The 23628-nt window shown below is 42.0% G+C and overlaps 1 protein-coding gene across 2 annotated transcripts in view; it reads left to right on the top strand.

Moving 5' to 3' along the window:
* The window catches only part of LOC106561385 (tetraspanin-9), a 308158-nt gene that overhangs the window by 80340 nt on the left and 204190 nt on the right, over nucleotides 1-23628 (top strand). Inside the window, exon 3 of one of the 2 annotated variants that reach the window (XM_082957325.1) lies at nucleotides 4579-4671. The exons of the other annotated variant lie outside the window; for it this stretch is intronic. The gene's annotated coding sequence lies outside the window, so the exon portion shown is untranslated. The remainder of the gene's footprint in view (nucleotides 1-4578; nucleotides 4672-23628) is intronic. 2 annotated transcript variants of the gene reach the window in all.

Below are 23628 nucleotides of genomic sequence, written 5' to 3'. Positions count from 1 at the left end.
CAGCTAGAGGGGCTCTGTGACAGGGGCAGCTGTCTGCCTCCCCTCTCTCCCCTGGGCTAATGATACACCAATACAGCCAACAGCACGCCATGGGCCTATCAACACCTCCTTCCAGCTTTCTTCTTAGAACATGGCTACTCTCCCTCCAGTCTCCAGTGAGTCTCCACGGCTCTCCACTGCTAGCAAGATCACAGCCCTTCTACGGCAGACCGCTGCTCAAGAGCATTTCCCACTCTCTGGCCCTTTTGTGTGAATACTTGATTTTTCTCACTCTCTCTTGAACAGGTAAAGGTAGAGGTAGACACACAGTGTGTTTTGGTCTGGAACAGAGGGAGACACACAGTGTGTTTTGGTCTGGCTGCTTCTATGAACAGAGGGAGACACGCAGTGTGTTTTGGTCTGGCTGCTTCTATGAACAGAGGGAGACACACAGTGTGTTTTGGTCTGGAACAGAGGGAGACACGCAGTGTGTTTTGATCTGGCTGCTTCTATGAACAGAGGGAGACACGCAGTGTGTTTTGGTCTGGCTGCTTCTCAAAGGTTACCTCAGACTTTATCTCACGGCTGGCCTTGAAGCTTGGTGGAGTGGGGCTGACACACACTGACACACATCACACAGGCCTGGTTTCAGTTAAGGCAGCAGCAGCTGCAGCAGGAGGAGGAAGTTCTATTTCCCATAGTTCACCCAGTGTAATGGAGCATGTGTAGTACGTCTCTCAAGATGCCCAGTTATCATCGGCTTGCTTGGAAAAACCTCACACATTCACACACACACACACACACACACACACACACACACACACACACACACACACACACACACAGACAGAGGTCCACAGACAGTTAAAATAATACTGAGGGTGAGCGATCACGACCAGGGCCAAATTACAGCAGGCCTGTTTATAGCACATACTGATTGAGACGGTTTATATAGTAACATCTCCTCAGCAGATTTCCTCAGAAGGCTGACCATCCCATCCCCACGTCATCCATCTCCTCTAGTCACACACACAGGGGAGCACACTATAATACTCCGGCCCAGTGGGGAATGTTGCTCTAGCAGTTTCTTAAACATGTGCTGATGGCCATCATTTTCCTTGGCTTGTGTTTATAGCTGGAGGTCCAGTGGCTGTCCACACTCTCTGAGGAGGAAATGGGCTGCTCAAATAATTGCGAGTAATTACATAAGTCTTATTAGGTACTATCATTGAAGCCAACATTCATTTGGGTCACTAATGGGACAGACATAACTGTTTTGTTATGCAGACTCTCTTGCTCTCTAGGGCTGACCCTAATTAGTCGACTGGTCGTTTGTTTGGTCGATAGGCGGTTGGTTGACTGAGATCTTTTATTGTTGAGCAGTAGCAAATATATACTGTACAGTACCAGTCAAAAGTGTATACACTTACTCATTCCAGGGTTTTTCTTTAATTTGACTATTTTCTACATTTTAGAATAATAGTGACTGCATCAGAAGTATGAAATAACACATATGAAATCATGTAGTAACCAAAAAAGTGTTAAACAAATTGAAATATACAGTTGAAGTCGGAAGTTTACAACACTAGGTTGGAGTCATTAAAACTCGTTTTTCAACCACTCCACAAATTTCTTGTTAACAAACTATAGTTTTGGCAAGTCGGTTAGGACATCTACTTTGTGCATGACACAAGTCATTTTTCCAACAATTGTTTACAGACAGATTATTTCACGTATAATTCACTGTAACACAGTTCCAGTGGGTCAGAAGTTTACATACACTAAGTTGACTGTGCCTTTAAACAGCGTGGGAAAATCCAGAAAATGTCGTCATGTCTTTAGAAGCTTCTGATTGGCTAATTGACATCATTTGAGTCAATTGGAGGTGTACCTGTGGATGTATTACAAGGCCTACCTTCAAACTCAGTGCCTCTTTGCTTGACATCATGGGAAAATCCAAAGAAATCGGCCAAGACCTCAGAAAATAAATTGTAGACCTCCTCAAGTCTGGTTCATCCTTGGGAGCAATTTCCAAAAGCCTGAAGGTACCACGTTCATCTGTACAACAATAGTACGCAAGTATAAACACCATGGGACCACACAGCCGTCATACCGCTCAGGAAGGAGACGCGTTCTGTCTCCTAGAGATGAACGTACTTTGGTGTGAAAAGTGCAACTCAATCCCAGAACAACAGCAAAGGACCTTGTGAAGATGCTGGAGGAAACAGGCACAAAAGTATCTATATCCACAGTAAAACGAGTCCTATATCGACATAACCTGAAAGGCAGCTCAGCAAGGAAGAAGCCACTGCTCCAAATCCGCCATAAAAAAGCTACGGTTTGCAACTGCACATGGGGACAGAGATTGTACTTTTTGGAGAAATGTCCTCTGGTCTGATGAAACAAAAATAGATTTGTTTGGCCATTATGACCATCTTTATGTTTGGAGGAAAAAGGGGGAGGCTTGCAAGCCAAAGAACACCATCCCAACCGTGAAGCACGTGGGTGGCAGCATCATGTTGTGGGGGTGCTTTGCTGCAGGAGGAACTGGTTCACTTCACAAAATAGATGGCATCATGAGGACGGAAAATTATATGGATATATTGAAGCAACATCTCAAGGCATCAGTCAGGAAGTTAAGCTTGGTCGCAAATGGGTCTTCCAAATGGACAATGACCCCAAGCATACTTCCAAAGTTGTGGCAAAATGGCTTAAGGACTACAAAGTCAAGGTATTGGAGTGGCCATCACAAAGCCCTGACCTCATCCTATAGAAGATTTGTGGGCTGAACTGAAAAATTGTGTGCGAGCAAGGAGGAATACAAACCTGACTCAGTTACACCAGCTCTGTCAGGAGGAATGGGACAAAATTCACCCAACTTATTATGGGAAGCTTGTGGAAGGCTACCCAAAACGTTTGACCCACGTTAAACAATTTAAAGGCAATGCTACCAAATACTAATAGAGTGTATGTAAACTTCTGACCCACTGGGAATGTGATGAAAGAAATAAAAGCTGAAATAAATCATTCTTTCTACTATTATTCTAACATTTCACATTCTTAAAATAAAGACGGAATTTTTACTTGGATTAAATATCAGGAATTGTGAAAAACTGAGTTTAAATGTATTTGGCTAAGATGTATGTAAACTTCTGACTTCAACTGTATCTTATATTTGAGATTCTTCAAAGTAGCCACCCTTTACCTTGACGACAGCTTTGCACACTCTTGGCATTCTCTCAACCAACTTCATCAGGTAGTCACCTGGAATGCATTTCAATTAGCAGGTATAGCCTTGTTAAAAGTTAATTTGTGGAATTTATTTTCTTCTTAATGTGTTTGACCCAATCAGTTGTGTTGTGACAAGGTAGTGGTGGTATACAGAAGATAGCCCTATTTAGTAAAAGACCAAGTCCATATTATGGCAAAAACAGATCAAATAAGCAAAGAGAAACGACAGTCCATCATTACTTTAAGACATGAAGGTCAGTCAATCCAGAAAATTTACTTTGAAAGTTTCTTCAAATGCAGTAGCAAAAACCAGCAAGCGCTATGATGAAATTGACATGATTGGTTGACGGTAGGTGGGGGCGGTACTTTCTTTATAAACACAAACTCACTTCCTTGACAACTTCCTTCACAACAGCTCTGCACAATATTGTTGTATGGTGGTATTATACATTTTATATTGTGGATATGTAGTGGTGTAGTAATGTTATATGATGTACTGTTTTATAGTTTGTTTTATTTGTGATGTAAATGCCTTAAAGTGTTTGGACCGCAGGAAGAGTAGCTTCTGCCTTGGCAGCATCTAATGGGGATCCCTAACAAATACAAATGCCCCGACGGCTATATTGGAATTGTTTGTTGGCACCGCCAAGGCTGTTTCCCTTCTGCCGCTACTGTAGAACAGCCCTCCAAATGATAAAAGGAAACTAGAGATGCCATTGCTCATCATTACATGGAAATGTAAGGTATTGGCTGGGATATCATCTTATAGGGAAAGGCAACCCGGGCCATGTTGATTTGATTTGATTTATATGATTGGGGCTGTAGATCAGCCTGTAGACTAGACGCCTGCTGCACACACCTGTTCATGGACTGCTATCATTCGTTCTGCAGAGCAAGTGCTGGCTATTGATAGTCTGTGTATTTTACCATGCCTGCCAAGTGAGAGAGAGAGAGACTGACTAACTCACTGACTCAGAATCAGACCCAGTAGCTACAGTGTGTATACATCTTGTCATCCACTCCCAGCATATTGTCCTTTCTTATTTCCCCCTCTCAGTATTCTGCCGCAGTGCTCAAGTTCACACGTAGCGCCTGGAGTTTTGTTGGAGCTGAGTGAAGAACTGACCACTCTGCTCGGTGAAAAACAGCTTACTGCTTGCTCTAGTCTCTCAAACTGTGGTGTTGATGCTCTTTACATTTTAATGGTCCCTCCTGGCCTGTGGAATAGATCTATCCATGTGGCCATTTTATACTCTGGGTTTTATTGTGTTTTACAGGCCTGGCCCTCTATAAATATGACGTTTATTATTCATGGACTGTGGTGAGAAAGAGAGAGAGCGTAGAGTGCTGAGTTTGTGTTTTTGGCAGGCTTCAGGGCTTTCCTACTCTGAGACTCTGAGACTGACCTGTGACTGCGGAACAGACACTGTCTCCCTCATCATCTTCACCCCCAGAGCAAAGGTAAGAACTACACACACACACACACACACACACACACACACACACACACACACACACACACACACACACACACACACACACACACACACACACACACACGGCTCCCATCTGTTTCAGGACCTGTTTAACTTTTTAGTGACGGGGGGCAGTATTCGGAAATTCAGATGAATGACGTGCCCAAATTAAACTGCCTGCTACTCGGGCCCAGAAGGTTGGATATGCATATTATTAGTAGATTTGGATAGAAAACACTCGGAAGTTTCTAAAACTGTTTGAATGATGTCTGTGAGTATAACAGAACTCATATGGCAGGCAAAATCCTGAGAAGAAATCCAACCAGGAAGTGGTTTGTAGTTATTTCAACTGATTGCCTTTCCAAACTACAGTGTCTGGGGTCATTTTGCACTTCCTAAGGCTTCCACTAGATGACAACAGTCTTTAGAACCTTGTTTCATGCTTCTACTGTTACTGGGCAGAGAATAAGAGCTGTCTCAAGCCTGGGACCAGTGAGTTGTTTACTGCGCACTCACACAGGCGCGCCGCTCCTTCTTTTTCCTCTGTAATGAATACGCTATTGTCCGGTTGGAATATTATCGAAGATTTATGTTAAAAAGACCCTAAGGATTGATTGTAAACATCGTTTGACATGTTTCTACGAATGGTAATGGAACTATTTGACTTTTCATCTCAGGTTTTGCGCTCGCGCATTATGCCTTTGGATTAGTGATCTGAACGCGTGAACAAAACGGAGGTATTTGGACATAGATATGGAGTTTATCGAACAAAACTAACATTTCTTGTGGGAGTCCTGGGAGTGCATTCCGTCGAAGATCAGCAAAGGTAAGTGAAGATTTATAATACTATTTCTGAGTTTAGTTGACTCCAGAACTTGGCGGGTAACTGTATAGCTTGCTTTGATGGCTGAGCTCTGTACTCAGAATATTGAACAATGTGCTTTCGCTGTAAAGCTCATTTGAAATCTGACACAGCGGTTGCATTAAGGAGAAGTGTATCTATAATTCTTTCAATAACTGTTGTAAATTTTATCAACGTTTATGATGAGTATTTTTGTAAATTGATGTGCTCATTCACCGGAATTTTTGGGAGTCAAAACATTTCTGAACATCACGCGCCAATGTTAAATGGGGTTTATGGATATAAATATGAACTTTATCGAACAAAACATACATGTATTGTGTAACATTGAGTCCTGGGAGTGCCATCTGATGAAGATCATCAAAGGTTAGTGATTCATTTCAGCTGTATTTCTGGTTTTTGTGACGCCTCTTCTTGCTTGGAAAATGGCTGTGTGGTTTTTCTTGTTTAGGTGCTGTCCTAACATAATCTAATGTTATGCTTTTGCCATAAAGCCTTTTTGAAATCGGACAATGTGGTTGGATTAACGAGAAGATTATCTTTAAAATGGGATATGAATAGTTGTATGTTTGAGAAATTTGAATTATGAGATTTTTGTTGTTTTGAATTTGCCGCCCTGCTATTTCACTGGCTGTTGGCAGCGTCCCACATGTCCCAGAGACATTATCAAAGGGAACAAGACACTGTATAATACCAGTGCCCTAGCCGCGTCTCAGTCACCATCGATGTGTTTGCTCAATGAACTTCGATTCAGTTGCACTGTAATCAGCGTTAGCTCCTCTAGCTCAACCCCTTCTGCTCTGATATCACAGTGCACTGTTGCACCTTTGACAGCCCTACTGCTTGCTCTGCAGTGAGTATGGTTACATGCACACAATAATGTGATTATTGTGCACAATCAGATTAACATAATAGTTAGATTAAAACGTTTACATGCTTTGCAAGAAGAATGATTTCCCTAATAAACCTGTTTACGTGGACACATCTGAAATCAGGCTACCTGATGACACTGGTAAATGCAGAAAATAAGTATCAAATCAAAGTTTATTTTTCATGTGCGCCGAATACAACAGGTGTAGACCTTACAGTGAAATGCTTACTTAGAAGCCCTTAACCAACAGTGCAATTTTTAAGTAAAAAATAGGTATTAGGTAAATAATAGATAAGTAAAGAAAAAAAAGAAAAGTAAAATGACAGTGAAAATAACAGTAGCGAGGCTATATACAGGTGGTACCGGTACAGAGTCAATGTGTGGGGGCACTGGTTAGTCGGGCTAATTGAGGTGATATGTACATGTAGGTATGGTTAAAGTGGCTATGCATATATGATAAATAGAGAGTAGCAGCAGCATAAAAGAGAGGATTGGCTGGTAGGGGGTGGCGGGACACAATGCAAATAGTCCGGATAGCCATTTTATTACCTGTTCAGGAGTCTTATGGCCTGGGGGTAAAAGTTGTTGAGAGGCTTTTTGGTCCTAGACTTGGCGCTCTGGTACCGCTTGCCATGCGGTAGCAGAGAGAACAGTCTATGACTGGGTGGCTGGGGTCTTTGACATTTTTTAGGGCCTTCCTCTGACACCGCCTGGTGTAGAGGTTCTGGATAACTACCCTCTGTAGTGCCTTGCGGTCGGAGGCCGACCAGTTGCCGTACCAGGCAGTGATGCAATCAGTCAGAAAACCAGTTTTAATCAGCGTATGCTTTCTTTGATTTTGACCTCATTCCATTTAAGATAAGCAAAGTTAGGTGTTTACAGGACTATTGAACAATCTGCCTACAACCATAAGCAGTTTAATATTGAATTATTACTGTCCATGTAAACATTCTCAATGTGTCTTTAAGAAATAGCATGGTATAATCTTTTTCATTTTACAGCAAACACTCCCCAGTCAGTTGTGCTCTTATTCCCCGGGCCTTCCAAGGAGTAAGGTCCTCTCTGATAGCCACTCAGACCCCTTCCCGGTGGCTCCCCACTTCAAAGTCAAGCGTCGCTAAAAAGGAGGACTACAATTTGTCGCTAACCAGTGCTCGGAAAGACCGGCTAACTTGTGTTTGGCTACCGATGTAGGATCTTAATTTGAGCCAGTTTGCTACAACAGGAAAATAATCCTGCAGCAACAGGAAATGTGAATTATTATGTGAATTATAATTAATATACATTTCTGTAGGGGTTATTATACATTTTTGTTGGGGTTGATACATTTTTCGTTAGGGCAAATCAAGTCTGAAATTTTAAAAGTGGAAATTACAAACTTTACTAGCCTATTTAAAACTCAAATACACTACAAGTTTGCATTTCCTGCTTTACAGAAACATTCTCAGCAACAAAAGAGTGATCAAATTAAGATCCTACATCTGTAGATCAAAGCGTAGGGTATCTGAACTGGCAGGCTCGGCGGCGTGCAGGGCTACTTTGCCAGTCATGTGAGTGATGCGGTGAGAAGCCTCAGGCCCTGAGGTGTCAGATCCATAGCAGAGAAATCAGCAGGATGGGGGGTTTGGGAATGAAGGGTCAAGGATATGGGCATCACTCTCTCTGCCTCACTGTCCCTTTTAATGCATACAAACATCCCCCTCTGGGCTTTTTGGTTTGCAGGAGATGTGCGTTTGTGTCAAAGTGTGTGTGTGTGTGTGGCAGAGAGTGATAGTGTGTGTGAGTGACTATGTATGTATGTATGTATGTATGTATGTATGTATGTATGTATGTATGTATGTATGTATGTATGTATGTATGTATGTATGTATGTATGTATGTACACTACCATTCAAAAGTTTGGGGTCACTTAGATATGTCCTTGTTTTTGAAAGAAAAGCAAATTTTTTGTCCATTAAAATAACCTCAAATTGATCAGAAATACAGTGTAAACATTGTTAATGTTGGAAATGACTATTGTAGCTGGAAACGGCAGATTTTAATGGAATATCTACATCGGCGTACAGAGGCCCATTATCAGCAACCATCACTCCTGTGTTTCAATGGCACATTGTGTTAGCTAATCCAAGTTTATCATTTTAAAAGGCTAATTGATTATTAGAAAACCCTTTTGAAAATATGTTAGCACAGCTGAAAACTGTTGTCCTGGTTAAAGAAGCAATAAAACTGACCTTCTTTAGACTAGTTGAGTATCAGGAGTATTCCATGCGACAAATTACAAAGAAACTGAAGATCTCGTACAACGCTGTGTACTACTCCCTTCACAGAACAGTGCAAACTGGCTCTAACCAGAATAGAAAGAGGAGTGGGAGGCCCCGGTGCACAACTGAGCAAGAGGACAAGTACATTCGAGTGTCTAGTTTGAGAAACACACGCATCACAAGTCCTCAACTGGCAGCTTCATTAAATAGTACCCGCAAAACACCAGTCTCAACATCAACAGTGAAGAGGTGACTGTGGGATGCCGGCCTTGTGTCTGTGTTCTTTTGGCAATCTTTTATTTTTATTGGCCAGTCTGAGATATGGCTTTTTCTTTGCAACTTTGTCTAGGCCAGCATCCCGCTTTTCTTTCAAAAACAAGGACATTACTAAGTGACCCCAAACGTTTGAACTGTAGTGTATGTATTTACAGGTACAGTTGAAGTCGGAAGTTTACATAGACCTTAGCCAAATACATTTAAACTCATTTTTTCAAAATTCCTGACAATTAATCCTAGTAAAAATTCCCTGTCTTAGATCAATTAGGATCATCACTTTATTTTAAGAATGTGAAACGTCAGAATAATAGTAGAGAATGAAATGTATGTAATCACTACTGTAAGTCAATCTGGATAAGAGCGTCTGCTAAAATGCCCCCCCCCCCAAAAAAAAATTATGATTTATTTCAGCTTTTATTTCTTTCATCACATTCCCAGTGGGTCAGAAGTTTACATACACTCAATTAGTATTTGGGAGCATTGCTTTTTGCATTGTTTAACTTGGGTCAAACGTTTCAAGTAGCCTTCCACAAACTTCCCACAATACATTTGTCAGGCTGTGGGTAACTGGTGCATGGAATCAGATGCAGGAGAGCAGAGATGAGTGTACAAGGTAATTTATTCCACGAACAGCACCAGTATAAAACAAATACTAAAGGTGCGTGAAATAACCGGTCACTCGTACATAACGGGCGTAATAACAAACCCGGCAAACAATACCAGCCATCAAGTAACGACCTGAACATTATATACAAACATGCACACAAACATGGGGGAAACAGTGGGTTAAATAATGAACATGTAATTGGGGAATAGATACCAGGTGTGTAGAAAACAAAAACAAAACAAATGGAAAATGAAAAGTGGATCGGCGATGGCTAGAAAGCCGGTGACGTCGACCGCCCGAACGCCGCCCGAACAAGGAGAGGGACCGACTTCGGTGGAAGTCGTGACAAAATTGGGTGAATTTTGGCCCATTCCTCCTGACAGAGCTGGTGTAACTGAATCAGGTTTGTAGGCCTCCTTGCTCGCACACACTTTTTCAGTTCTGCCCACAAATTTTCTATAGGATTGAGGTCAGGGCTTTGCGATGGCCACTCCAATACCTTGACTTTGTTTTCCTTAAGCTATTTTGCCACAACTTTGGAAGTATGCTTGGGGTCATTGTCCATTTGGAAGACCCATTTGCGACCAAACTTTAACTTCCTGACTGATGTCTTGAGATGTTGCTTCAATATATCCACATAATTTTCTTACCTCATGCCGCCATCTATTTTGTGAAGTGCACCAGTCCCTCCTGCAGCAAAGCACACCCACAACATGATGCTGCCACCCCCAAAAAGTATGATCTTTGTCCCCATGTGCAGTTGCAAACCGTAGTCTGGCTTTTTTTATGGCGGTTTTGGAGCAGTGGCTTCTTCCTTGCTGAGCGGCCTTTGAGGTTATGTCGATATAGGACTTGTTTTACTGTGGATATAGATACTTTTGTACCTGTTTCCTCCAGCATCTTCACAGGGTCCTTTGCTGTTGTTCTGCGATTGATTTGCACTTTTAGAATAGTAGAATAATAGTGAAGACATCAACACCATGAAATAACACATATGGAATGATGTAGTAACCAAAAAAGTGTTAAACAAATCAAAATATATTTTTTGTAGCAACACTTTGCCTTGATGACAGCTTTGCACACTCTTGGCATTCTTTCAACCAGCTTCACCTGGAATACTTTTCCAACAGTCTTGAAGGAGTTCCCACATATGCTGATCACTTGTTGGCTGCTTTTCCTTCACTCTGCGGTCCAACTCCTCCCAAACCATCTCAATTGGGTTGAGGTCGGGTGACTGTGGAGGTCAGGTCATCTGATGCAGCACTCTATCACTCTCCTTTTTGGTCAAATAGCACTTACACAGCATGGAGGTTTGTTGGGTCATTGTCCTGTTGAAAGAGAAATTATAGTCCCACTAAGCCAAACCTGATAGGGTGGCGTATCGCTGCAAAATGCCGTTGTAGCCATGCTGGTTAAGTGTGCCTTGAATTCTAAATAAATCACAGACAGTGTCACCAGCAAAGCACCCCCACAAATAAAATGTGATGTGATCCCACCTCCTCCTCCATGCTTCACAGTGGGAACCACACAAGGCGGAGATCATCCGTTCACCTACTCTGCATCTCACAAAGACACGGCGGTTGGAACCAAAAATCTCACATTTCGAGTCATCAGACCAAAGGACAGATTTCCACTGGCTCGTATTTCTTGGCTCATGCAAGTCACTTCTTCTTATTGGTGTCCTTTAGTAGTGCTTTCTTTATAGTAATTCAACCATGAAGGCCTGATTCACCCTTGTCGCCTCTGAACAGTTGATGTTGAAATGTGTCTGTTGCTTGAACCCTGTGAAGCATTTACTTGGGCTGCAATTTCTGAGGCTGGTAACTCTAATGAACATATCTTCTGCAGCAGAGGTAACTCTGGGTCTTCCTTTCCTGTGGCGATCTTCATGAGAGCCTGTTTCATCATAGCACTTGATGGTTTTGCGACTGCACTTGAAGAAACATTCAAAGTTCTTGACATTTTCAGCCGGATTGACTGACCTTCATGTCTTAAAGTAATGATGGTGTAATAAGGGTCGTCTAAAGGAGACCAAAATGCGGCGTGTGAAGTGCTCATATTTCTTTTAATGAAAACACTTTGCAAAATAACAAAACGACCAACAACAGTCCCGTCAGGTACAAACAACGAAACGGAAAGTAACCACCGTGTCACGTCCTGGCCAGTATAAGGGTTAATTGTTATTGTAGTTTGGTCAGGACGTGGCAGAGGGTATTTGTTTTATGTGGTTCAGGGTGGTGTGTTAGTTAGGAGGGCGTTTGATTTATTATTTCCTGGTTTTGAGTTATGGTCTATGTTTATGTAGTTCTATGTGTAGTCTAGTGAGTGTGTTTCTATGTTGAGTTAATTGGGGTGGACTTCCAATTGAAGGCAGCTGTTTGGTGTTGCCTTTGATTGGAAGTCCTATATTAGTTGGGTGTGTTTGTCTTGTATTTGTGGGAGATTGTTTTTGCATTGCGTGTTTTTTGTGAGTCTGCAAAACTGTCATTTGTCGTGCTTATTGTTTTCTTGTTTTTTTCGTGTTCAACGTTCGTTAATAAATTAAGAAAATGAACACCAACTCTGCTGCATATTGGTCCACCTTTTCAGACGACGATTTCGCTATATCGTCCTCCGACGAAGAAAGCCGTGACACACCGACAAAACCCCATGAAAAACAGGCTGCCTAAGTATGGCTTCCAATCTGAGACAACGAAAAACACCTGCCTCTGATTGGAAACCATACCCGGCACCAACATAGAACGACAATCTAGACAACCCACATAGAAAACAGAAAACCCAAAATACACTGCTCAAAAAAATAAAGGGAATACTTAAACAACACAATGTAACTCCAAGTCAATCACACTTCTGTGAAATCAAACTGTCCACTTAGGAAGCAACACTGATTGACAATAAATGTCACATGCTGTTGTGCAAATGGAATAGACAACAGGTGGAAATTATAGGCAATTAGCAAGACACCCCCAATAAAGGAGTGGTTCTGCAGGTGGTGACCAGAGACCACTTCTCAGTTCCTATGCTTCCTGGCTGATGTTTTGGTCACTTTTGAATGCTGGCGGTGCTTTCACTCTAGTGGTAGCATGAGACGGAGTCTACAACCCACACAAGTGGCTCAGGTAGTGCAGCTCATCCAGGATGGCACATCAATGCGAGCTGTGGCAAGAAGGTTTGCTGTGTCTGTCAGCGTAGTGTCCAGAGCATGGAGGCGCTACCAGGAGACAGGCCAGTACATCAGGAGACGTGGAGGAGGCCGTAGGAGGGCAACAACCCAGCAGCAGGACCGCTACCTCCGCCTTTGTGCAAGGAGGAGCAGGAGGAGCACTGCCAGAGCCCTGCAAAATGACCTCCAGCAGGCCACAAATGTGCATGTGTCTGCTCAAACGGTCAGAAACAGACTCCATGAGGGTGGTATGAGGGCCCGACGTCCACAGGTGGGGATTGTGCTTACAGCCCAACACCGTGCAGGATGTTTGGTATTTGCCAGAGAACACCAAGATTGGCAAATTCGCCACTGGCGCCCTGTGCTCTTCACAGATGAAAGCAGGTTCACACTGAGCACATGTGACAGACGTGACAGAGTCTGGAGACGCCATGGAGAATGTTCTGCTGCCTGCAACATCCTCCAGCATGACCGGTTTGGCGGTGGGTCAGTCATGGTGTGGGGTGGCATTTCTTTGGGGGGCCGCACAGCCCTCCATGTGCTCGCCAGAGGTAGCCTGATTGCCATTAGGTACCGAAATGAGATCCTCAGACCCCTTGTGAGACCATATGCTGGTGCGGTTGGCTCTGGGTTCCTCCTAATGCAAGACAATGCTAGACCTCATGTGGCTGGAGTGTGTCAGCAGTTCCTGCAAGAGGAAGGCATTGATGCTATGGACTGGCCCGCCCGTTCCCCAGACCTGAATCCAATTGAGCACATCTGGGACATCATGTCTCGCTCCATCCACCAACGCCACGTTGCACCACAGACTGTCCAGGAGTTGGCGGATGCTTTAGTCCAGGTCTGGGAGGAGATCCCTCAGGAGACCATCCGCCACCTCATCAGGAGCATGCCCAGGCATTGTAAGGTGGTCATACAGGCACGTGGAGGCCACACACACTACTGAGCCTCATTTTGACTTGTTTTAAGGACATTACATCAAAGTTGGATCAGCCTGTAGTGTGGTTTTCCACTTTAATTTTGAGTGTGACTCCAAATCCAGACCTCCATGGGTTGATAAATTGGATTTCCATTGATTATTTTTGTGTGATTTTGTTGTCAGCACATTCAACTATGTAAAGACAAAAGTATTTAATAAGATTATTTCATTCATTCAGATCTAGGATGTGTTATTTTAGTGTTCCCTTTATTTTTTTGAGCAGTATACATAGACAAAAACACCCCCCTGTCACGCCCTGACCAATCTAGTATGGAAAAATGACCTCATACTAAGGTCAGAACGTGACAGATGGACTGTTGTTTCTCTTTGCTTATTTGAGCTGTTCTTGCCATAATATGGACTTGGTCTTTTGCCAAATAGGGCTATCTTCGGTATACCACCCCTACCTTGTCACAACACAACTGATTGGCTCAAACGTATTAAGAAGAAAATACATTTCACAAATGGAAATGCATTCCAGGTGACTACCTCATGAAGCTGGTTGAGAGAATGCCAAGAGTGTGCAAAGCTGTCATCAAGGCAAAGGGTTGCTACTTTGAAGACTCTCAAATATAAAATATATTTTGATTTGTTTAACACCTTTTTGGATACTACATGATTCCATGTGTTTTTCATAGTTTTGATGTCTTCACTATTATTCTACATTGTGTAAAATAGTAAAAATAAGTAAAACCCTTTAATGAGTAGCTGTGTCCAAACTTTTGACTGGTACTGTACCTCCAACCGACCTCACAAACACAGACCATGTGTATGGCGTCATATGGGCGAGCGTTTGCTGATGTCAACGTTTTGAACAGAGTGCCCCATGGTGGAGTTATGGTTATGGGCAGGCATAAGCTACAGGCAACGAACCCAATTGCATTTTATCGATGAAATTTGAATGCACAGAGATAGCATGACGAGATCCTGAGGCCTATTATTGTGCCATTCATCCGCTGCTATCACCTCATGTTTCAGCATGATAATGCACAGCCCCTTGTCGCAAGGATCTGTACACAATTCCTGGAAGCTGAAAATGTCCCAGCTCTTCCATGGGCTGCATACTCACCAGACATGTCACCCATTGAGCAAGTTTGGGATGCTCTGGATCAACTTGCACGACAGGGTGTTCAAGTTCCTCCCAATCTCCAGCAACTTCGCACAGACATTGAAGAGGAGTGGGACAACATTTCACTGCCCACAATCAACAACCTGATCTACGCCCCTACCATTTTTTTAAAAGGTATCTATCACAAACAGATGCATATCCGTATTCCCAGTCATGTGAAATCCTTACATTAGGGCCTAATTCATTTATTTCAATTGACTGATGTCCTTATTATCAGGTATGAAGGTAAGACCCAGATGTAGACCACGTCGAATAAACAATAGTTTAATATTCCAACAGGGGCAGGCAATAGACAAGTCAAAGCAGGCAAGGGTCAGTAAACCAGAGGTGGGGCAACGGTACCGGGTGGCAGGCAGGCTCAGGGTAAGGCAGAGGTCGGTAATCCAGAGGGGGGCAAAGGTCAGTATAGGTCGGCAGGCAGGGTCAGGGGCAGGCAGAGTGGTCAGGCAGGTGGGTCGGAGTCAGGACAGGCAAGGGTCAAAACAAGGAGGGCAAGAAAAAGAGAGACTGGAAAAAGCAGAAGCTGAGACACAAAACGCTGGTTGATTTGAACAGACAAGACGAACAGGCAGCAGACAAACAGAGAACACAGGTATAAATACACAGGGGATAATGGGGAAGATGGGCGACACCTGGAGGGGGGTGGAGACAATCACAAAGACAGGTGAAACAGATCAGGGTGTGACACTTATATGAACTTTAACTCAGTAATATCTTCGAAATTGTTGCATGTTGCGTTAATATTTTTGTTCAGTCTATGCAGCGTGAGATAATTAAAAACTTCTTCAGGATCGATGTCCCTTCCATGGGACAGTTGAGCTAACGTAGGCTAATGCAATTAGCATGAGGTTGTAAGTAACAAGAAGATTTCCCAGGACATAGACGTATCTGATATTGGCAGAAAGCTTAAATTATTGTTATTCTAACTGCACTGTCCAATTTACAGTAGCTATTACAGTGAAAGAATACCATGCTATTGTTTGAGAGTGCACAGTTTTGGACATGAAAAGTTATTAGTAAACAAATTAGGCACATTTGGGGAGTCTGAAAACCACATTTTGAACAGAAATTCAATGGTTCATTGGATCAGTCTAAATACACTGCTGCCATCTAGTGGCCAAAATCTAAATTGCAGCTGGGCTGGAATAATACATTATGGCTTTTTCTCTTGCATTTCAAAGATGATGATACAAAAAAATACAAAATAACAAAAATAGTTTTTTTCTTTGTATTATCTTTTACCAGATCTATTGTGTTATATTCTCCGACATTCCTTTCACATTTCCAAAAACCTCAAAGTGTTTCCTTTCAAATGGTACCAAGAATATGCATATCCTTGCTTTAGTGTCAAGACATGGACACAGGTTCTATTCTGTGGAGAGGTCGCTAGCATAAGGCGAGCTATGTCAGTGCGAAAGGACGAGCAATTCAATTTGGCCCTCTGATGACATCCATTTGAAATTAAATTGGTTCCTGCACATAGTTTTCATTTTCCAGGAGTCATTGGTTCATTATGTATGCTTGGAAGTGAATTCGTCTCGGTCTCACCGCAATGCGAGGAGGAACCACCCTTCCATGTGAAAGCTAATGAATGACTATAAATAAGTATTTTACAACATCTGCATTTGCAACACACATCTCCAATAAAATAGTTGTATGATGATGTTATAAGAAATAGAATGTTCAAATCTCTTGTTTTAAGCAGTCAAATTTGTTATTTTCTTTTCTTTTATTTCACCTTTATTTAACCAGGTAGGCAAGTTGAGAACAAGTTCTCATTTACAATTGCGACCTGGCCAAGATAAAGCAAAGCAGTTCGACACATACAACAACACCGAGTTACACATGGAGTAAAACAAACTTACAGTCAATAATACAGTAGAAAAATAAGTCTATATACAATGTGAGCAAATGAGGTGAGATAAGGGAGGTAAAGGCAAAAAAGGCCATGGTGGCAAAGTAAATACAATATAGCAAGTACAACACTGGAATGGTAGATTTGTAGTAGAAGAAAGTGCAAAGTAGAAATAGAAATAATGGGGTGCAAAGGAGCAAAATAAATAAATAAATAAATACAGTAGGGGAAGAGGTAGTTGTTTGGGCTAAATTATAGATGGGCTATGTACAGGTGCAGTGATCTGTGAGCTGCTCTGACAGCTGGTGCTTAAAGCTAGTGAGGGAGATAAGTGTTTCGAGTTTCAGAGATTTTTGTAGTTCGTTCCAGTCATTGGCAGCAGAGAACTGGAAGGAGAGACAGCCAAAGGAGGAATTGACTTTGGGGGTGACCAGAGAGATATACCTGCTGGAGCGCGTGCTACAGGTGGGTGCTGCTATGGTGACCAGTGAGCTGAGATAAGGTGGGACTTTACCTAGCAGGGTCTTGTAGATGACCTGGAGCCAGTGGGTTTGGCGACGAGTATGACGCGAGGGCCAGCCAACGAGAGCATACAGGTCGCAGTGGTGGGTAGTATATGGGGCTTTGGTGACAAAACGGATGGCACTGTGATAGACTGCATCCAGTTTATTGAGTAGGGTATTGGAGGCTATTTTGTAAATGACATCGCCGAAGTTGAGGATTCGCAGGATGGTCAGTTTTACGAGGGTATGTTTGGCAGCATGAGTGAAGGATACTTTGTTGCGAAATAGGAAGCCAATTCTAGATTTAACTTTGGATTGGAGATGTTTGATGTGAGTCTGGAAGGAGAGCTTACAGTCTAACCAGACACCTAGGTATTTGTAGTTGTCCACTTATTCTAAGTCAGAACCGTCCAGAGTAGTGATGCTGGATGGGCCGGCAGGTGCGGGCAGCGATCTGTTGAAGAGCGTGCATTTAGTTTTACTTGTATTTAAGAGCAGTTGGAGGCCACGGAAGGAGAGTTGTATGGCATTGAAGCTCGTCTGGAGGGTTGTTAACACAGTGTCCAAAGAAGGGCCAGAAGTATACAGAATGGTGTCGTCTGCGTAGAGGTGGATCAGAGACTCACCAGCAGCAAGAGCGACATCATTGATGTATACAGAGAAAAGAGTTGGGCCAAGAATTGAACCCTGTGGCACATGATTCACATAATGAACATGCTGGGTGTTTCAGAGGAGGCTGTTATCTTCTTTGAGCCTCTCTGATCTACTGGGAGATTGGTATTCCCTCTACACAGGCTGAACACTGCTTGGACTGGCTGGCTGGTTGACTTTCATTGTGTGGGAATAGCAGCTACATATTTATCAGCAATGACTGTACAGTACATTCATTTTCTGGAGGAAAACCTATACACTATGAGCGTCAGGCAGCTTTGTGCTATGAAATAGTTTATCAGTTAAATGAGAATACTACTCTGAGATAAAAAGGATTTTAGCTGTAAGATTTATTAGCTCTCTAGCAGTATTGAGAAGTAATGAATGCAGTAGGCTTGGGCAGTATACCGTATGTCGGGGTATTTGGAAATCATTGTCAATACCAACGTTTTTCAATACATTTTTATATTTGTAGCTACTTTTTAAGTAAATACCGGCAGTCAACGTGTGCAATACTTTAGGAGATAAAGCAGATTGGGTTCTTCATTTCACCTGTGACATTATTTTAAATTATTAAGCTTACCTTTGTCTGTAAATAGCACAACAGGAGAAGGCGGGAACAGTTGTCCAGCTGTGTATTGACAGGGATCCCATTTTATATAGAAAGTCAAGTGTTTTAGTGCGTCAATATAGTGATCAGGGACATTCAACTATAGTTTTCCTTCACAGAAAATAAATTAGTGCACCACATTCGGCAGAAACTAGCTTCATTTTCATCAGAACAGAAGTGCAACGCTGTTTGGCTGGCAGACACACAAGCAAATTAGCCTACAATGAAAAGCAAGGTATTTTTTGCAAAACACAATGTATGGCCATCATATTTCTAATGTTTATCATAGAAATAATGTAGCCAGCTCCTAATGTTTTGCTTAAAGTTAACCTTACATTTTACCGGAGAAAAATGGGCTGGCTACACCAAGAAAGGGACCAGAGCCAAGTAGCTACACATCAGTCAAAGCGTTGTCTGCTGATATAATGCCTGTTCGCTGAATGAATGCCCATTTGTGAGTGCAACTGAAGCACAAAATTATTCTAATGCCAAGCAGAAATTACAATAAGAAGCATTTTCAATATGCATTTACAAAACCCAGCAAGATACAGTATTTTTTAATGAGTTTTATATTTTTTTACTGTGTGAAAAACACAGAATTCAGAACCCCTAAGTTTAGGATACAATTGGACAACAACCAGTGAGATAGCACGGCGCGATATTCAAAACAAAATAATCTCAAAATTAAAATTCAAGTATTATACGGCATTTTAAAGATACTCTACTCTTTAATCCAATCACATTGTCCGATTTCAAAAAGGCTTTACGGTGAAAGCAAAACATTAGATTATTTTAGCATAGCACCTCAACAAAAAAAAACAAAAAAAAGCAATTTTCCAAGCACAATAGCCATCACAAAACCAGATATACAGCTAAAATTAAGCACTAACCTTTGACAATCTTCATCAGATGACACTCCTAGGACATCATGTTAGACAATACATGCATTTTTTGTTCGATCAAGTTTATATTTATATCCAAAAACCCAATTTTTACATTGGCGCGTGACGTTCAGAAAATGTTTTCTCCCCATAACCCCCGGTGAATAGGCACATTTAATTTACAGAAGAACTCATAAACGTTGAAAAAATGTATAACAATTATTTAAAGAATTAGAGATAATCTACTCCTTTATGCAACCACTTTGTCAGATTTCTAAATAACGTTACGGAAAAAGCACATTGTTCAATATTCTGAGTACAGAACTTAGCCTTCAATGCTAAGCTATACAGTTAGCCTACAACCACGGCGTCGACAAATCTCTAACAATATGTTCGAAATATTTACTTACCTTTGCTGATCTTCAGCGGAATGCACTCGGATGGGCACCCACTTCCACAAGAAATGTTCATTTGTTCTGCAAAGTCCATCATTTATGTCCAAATACGTCCGTTTTGTTGACCCATCCAGAACACTTTACAATGCCATGTGGCGTGGACGCAAATCCATAGACGAAATGTTCAAAGTTCCATTACCGTTTGTAGAAACACGCCAAACGATGTTTACAATCAATCCTTTAGGGTATTTTTTAACGTAAAATTGCAATAATATTACAACCGGGCAATAGCTATTCATCCCAGAAGAAAAATATAAAAACGATGACGTCACGGGCATGCGCATCATAAGACACCTCTCCTCAGACTGGCCAATGATTGACTGAGCCAAAATGATCTGCCCGGTAACAGTTGACGGTTGAAACCAGTTCCTAAAGATTGTTGACAGCCAATGGAAGAGTTAGGAGGTGCAACGTAAATCCTATGTCACTGTAGTTTTTCAAGGGATTCAAAACAAAAACTACATTTCTAATTTCTCCCACTTCCTGATTCAATTTTTCTCAGGTTTTTTGCCTGCCATATGAGTTCTGTTATACTCACAGACACCATTCAAACAGTTTTAGAAACTTCAGAGTGTTTTCTATTCAAATCTACTAATAATATGCATATTCTATTTTCTGGGCCAGAGTAGTAACCTGTTTAAATTGGGTACGTTTTTCATCCGGCCGTGAAAATACTGGCCCCAAGCCCCTAGAGGTTAACTAGCTACAGTTGAAGTTGGAAGTTTACATACACTTAGGTTGGAGTCCTAAAAACTATTTTTTCAACCACGCTACAATTTTTTTTTTAACAAACTATAGTTTTGGCAAGTCGGTTAGGACATCTACTTTGTGCATGACACAAGTAATTCTTCCAACAATTATTTACAGACAGATTATTTCACTTGTAATTCACTGTATCACAATTCCATTGGGTCAGAAGTTTACATACACTAAGTTGACTGTGCCTTGCTTGGAAAATTCCAGAAAATGATGACATGGCTTTAGAAGCTTCTGATTGACTAATTTACATAATTTGAGTCAATTGGAGGTGTACCTGTGGATGTATTTCAAGGCCTACCTTCAAACGTAGTGCCTCTTTGCTTGACATCATGGGAAAATCAAAAGAAATCAGCCAAGACCTCCACAAAATTGTAGACCTCCACAAGTCTGGTTCATCCTTGGGAGCAATTTCCAAACGCCTGAAGGTACCAGGTTCATGTACAAACAATAGTACGCAAGTATAAACACCATGGGACCACACAGCCGTCATACCGCTCAGGAAGGAGATGCGTTCTGTCTCCTAGAGATGAACGTACTTTGGTGTGAAAAGTGCAAATCAATCCCAGAACAACAGCAAAGGACCTTGTGAAGATCCTGGAGGAAACAGGTACAAAAGTATCTATATCCACAGTAAAATGAGTCCTATATCGACATAACCTGAAAGGCCGCTCAGCAAGGAAGAATCCATTGCTCCAAAACCGCCATAAAAAAGAAGCCAGACTACGGTTTGCAACTGCACATGGGGCCAACGATTATACTTTTTGGAGAAATGTCCTCTGGTCTGATGAAACAAAAATAGAATTGTTTGGCCATAATGACCATCATTATGTTTGGACGAAAAAGGGGGAGGCTTGCAAGCCGAAGATAACCATCCCAACCGTTTAGAAAGGGGGTGGCAGCATCATGTTGTGGGGGTGTTTTGCTGCAGGAGGGACTGGTGCACTTCACAAAATAATGGCATCATGAGGCAGGAAAATGATGTGGATATATTGAAGCAACTTCTCAAGACATTAGTCAGGAAGTTAAAGCTTGGTCGCAAATGGGTCTTCCAAATGGACAATGACCCCAAGTATACTTCCAAAGTTGTGGCAAAATGGCTTAAGGACAACAAAGTCAAGGTATTGGAGTGGCCATCACAAAGCCCTGACCTCAATCCCATAGAAAATGTGTAGGCAGAACTGAAAAAGTGTGTGCGAGCAAGGAGTCCTACAAACCTGACTCAGGTACACCAGCTCTGTCAGGAGGAGTTGGCCAAAATTCACCCAATTTATTGTGGGAAGCTTGTGGAAGGCTACCTGAAAAGTTTGACCTAAGTTAAACAATTTAAAGGCAACTAATTGAGTGTATGTAAACTTCTGACCCACTTGGAATGTGATGAAAGAAATAAAGGCTGAAATGAATCATTATCTCTACTATTATTCTGACATTTCACATTCTTAAAATAAAGTGGTGATCCTAACTGACCTAAGCCAGGGACTTTTTACTAGGATTAAATGTCAGGAATTGTGAAAAACTGAGTTTAAATGTTTTTGGCTAAGGTGTATGTAAACTTCCGACTTCAACTGTATTTATTTAAGTAAATGGCTGAATTAATAAGGTGACAGGGCTTCATATTGTGTTAGCTTTCTGCCGTGTTTCAGAAGTGAAAGCCTTTTGGATGAGCCATCTGTACAGCTGCCAATGCTATCTTGATTTTCTTACATTTTTTCTCCTCTTCATTCTCAGCCCGTCTGCTCCTCCCCATTCTTCTTCGAGCCGTGCAGGCAGGCCACACTCCACACACAGTGTGTACACATGCTGCTCCAAAGCCAGTACTGTTCTCCCTTAGACAAGCATGTGTAACAGTGTAGGTTCCGTCCTTCTCTTCACCCCAACCTGGGCTCGAACCAGGGACCCTTGCACTCATCAACAACTGACACCCACGAAGCATCGTTACCCATCGCACCACAGTGGAACAACAGTGGAACAACCACTTCAGGTCTCAGAGCGAGTGACGTCACTGATTGAAACACTATTAGCGCGCACCACCGCTAACTAACTAGCCATTTCACATCAGTTACACTCACCCCCCTTTTGACCTCCTGCTTTCCCGCAGCAACCAATGATCCGGGTCAACAGCATCAATGTAACAGTGTAGGTTCCGTCGCTCTCTTCACCCCAACCTGGGCTCAAACCAGGGACCCTTGCACACATCAACAACTGACGCCCACGAAGCATTGTTACCCATCGCGCCACAAAACCTGCGGGGGGAACAACCACTTCAGGTCTCAGAGCGAGTGACGTCACTGATTGAAACGCTATTAGCGCGCACCACCGCTAACTCACTAGCCATTTCACATCGGTTACACATGCGTCAAAAGTTTGTTCATTTGCACAATGTCTCTTGTTCACATTCACTTGTACATGTTCAAACTCACCAAAAATGACATTCGGTAGCTCCTACCTATATATGTATAATTTTATGAGCTGGATTGCCTGTCTTTGCAATTCATTTATTTTTGTTTGCGCTCATTAGCATAGAAATTCAGTCCATGGAAATTCACTATTGCTTGTGTTTATTTTGGTAGCGTTCTGGTAATAGATACCCAATGTTTTTTTTTGCATGTTTTGGCGCTCCCTTGTGTACTAACCCGGTAATACCTCAAATTACCGGATGAGGGAAAATCTAGATACTGCCCAACCCCAGAATGCAGTACTGTACTGTTTTGCTAACCCCTTTGGCAATTTCTTAGAATATGCACTACCATTCAAAAGTTTGAGGTCGCTTAGAAATTGCCTTGTTTTCCATGAAAACCTACATGAAAGTAGTTGCAAAATGAATAGGAAATGTAGTCAAGACGTTGACCAGGTTATAAATAATGATTTTTAATTGAAATAATAATTGTGTCCTTCAAACTTTGCTTTTGTCAAAGAATCCTCCATTTGCTGCAATTACAGCCTTGCAGACCTTTGGCATTCTAGTTGTCAATTTGTTAAGGTAATCTGAAGAGATTTCACCCCATGCTTCCTGAAGCACCTCCCACAAGTTGGATTGGCTTGTTGCGCACTTCTTACATATCATACGGTCAAGCTGCTCCCACA

The sequence above is a fragment of the Salmo salar genome, chromosome 10 (assembly GCF_965601325.2).
Source record: "Salmo salar chromosome 10, fSalSal1, whole genome shotgun sequence".
NCBI lineage: Eukaryota > Metazoa > Chordata > Actinopteri > Salmoniformes > Salmonidae > Salmo > Salmo salar.
Note: the sequence above shows the minus strand (reverse complement) of the source record. Positions and strands in the feature narration are given on the sequence as shown.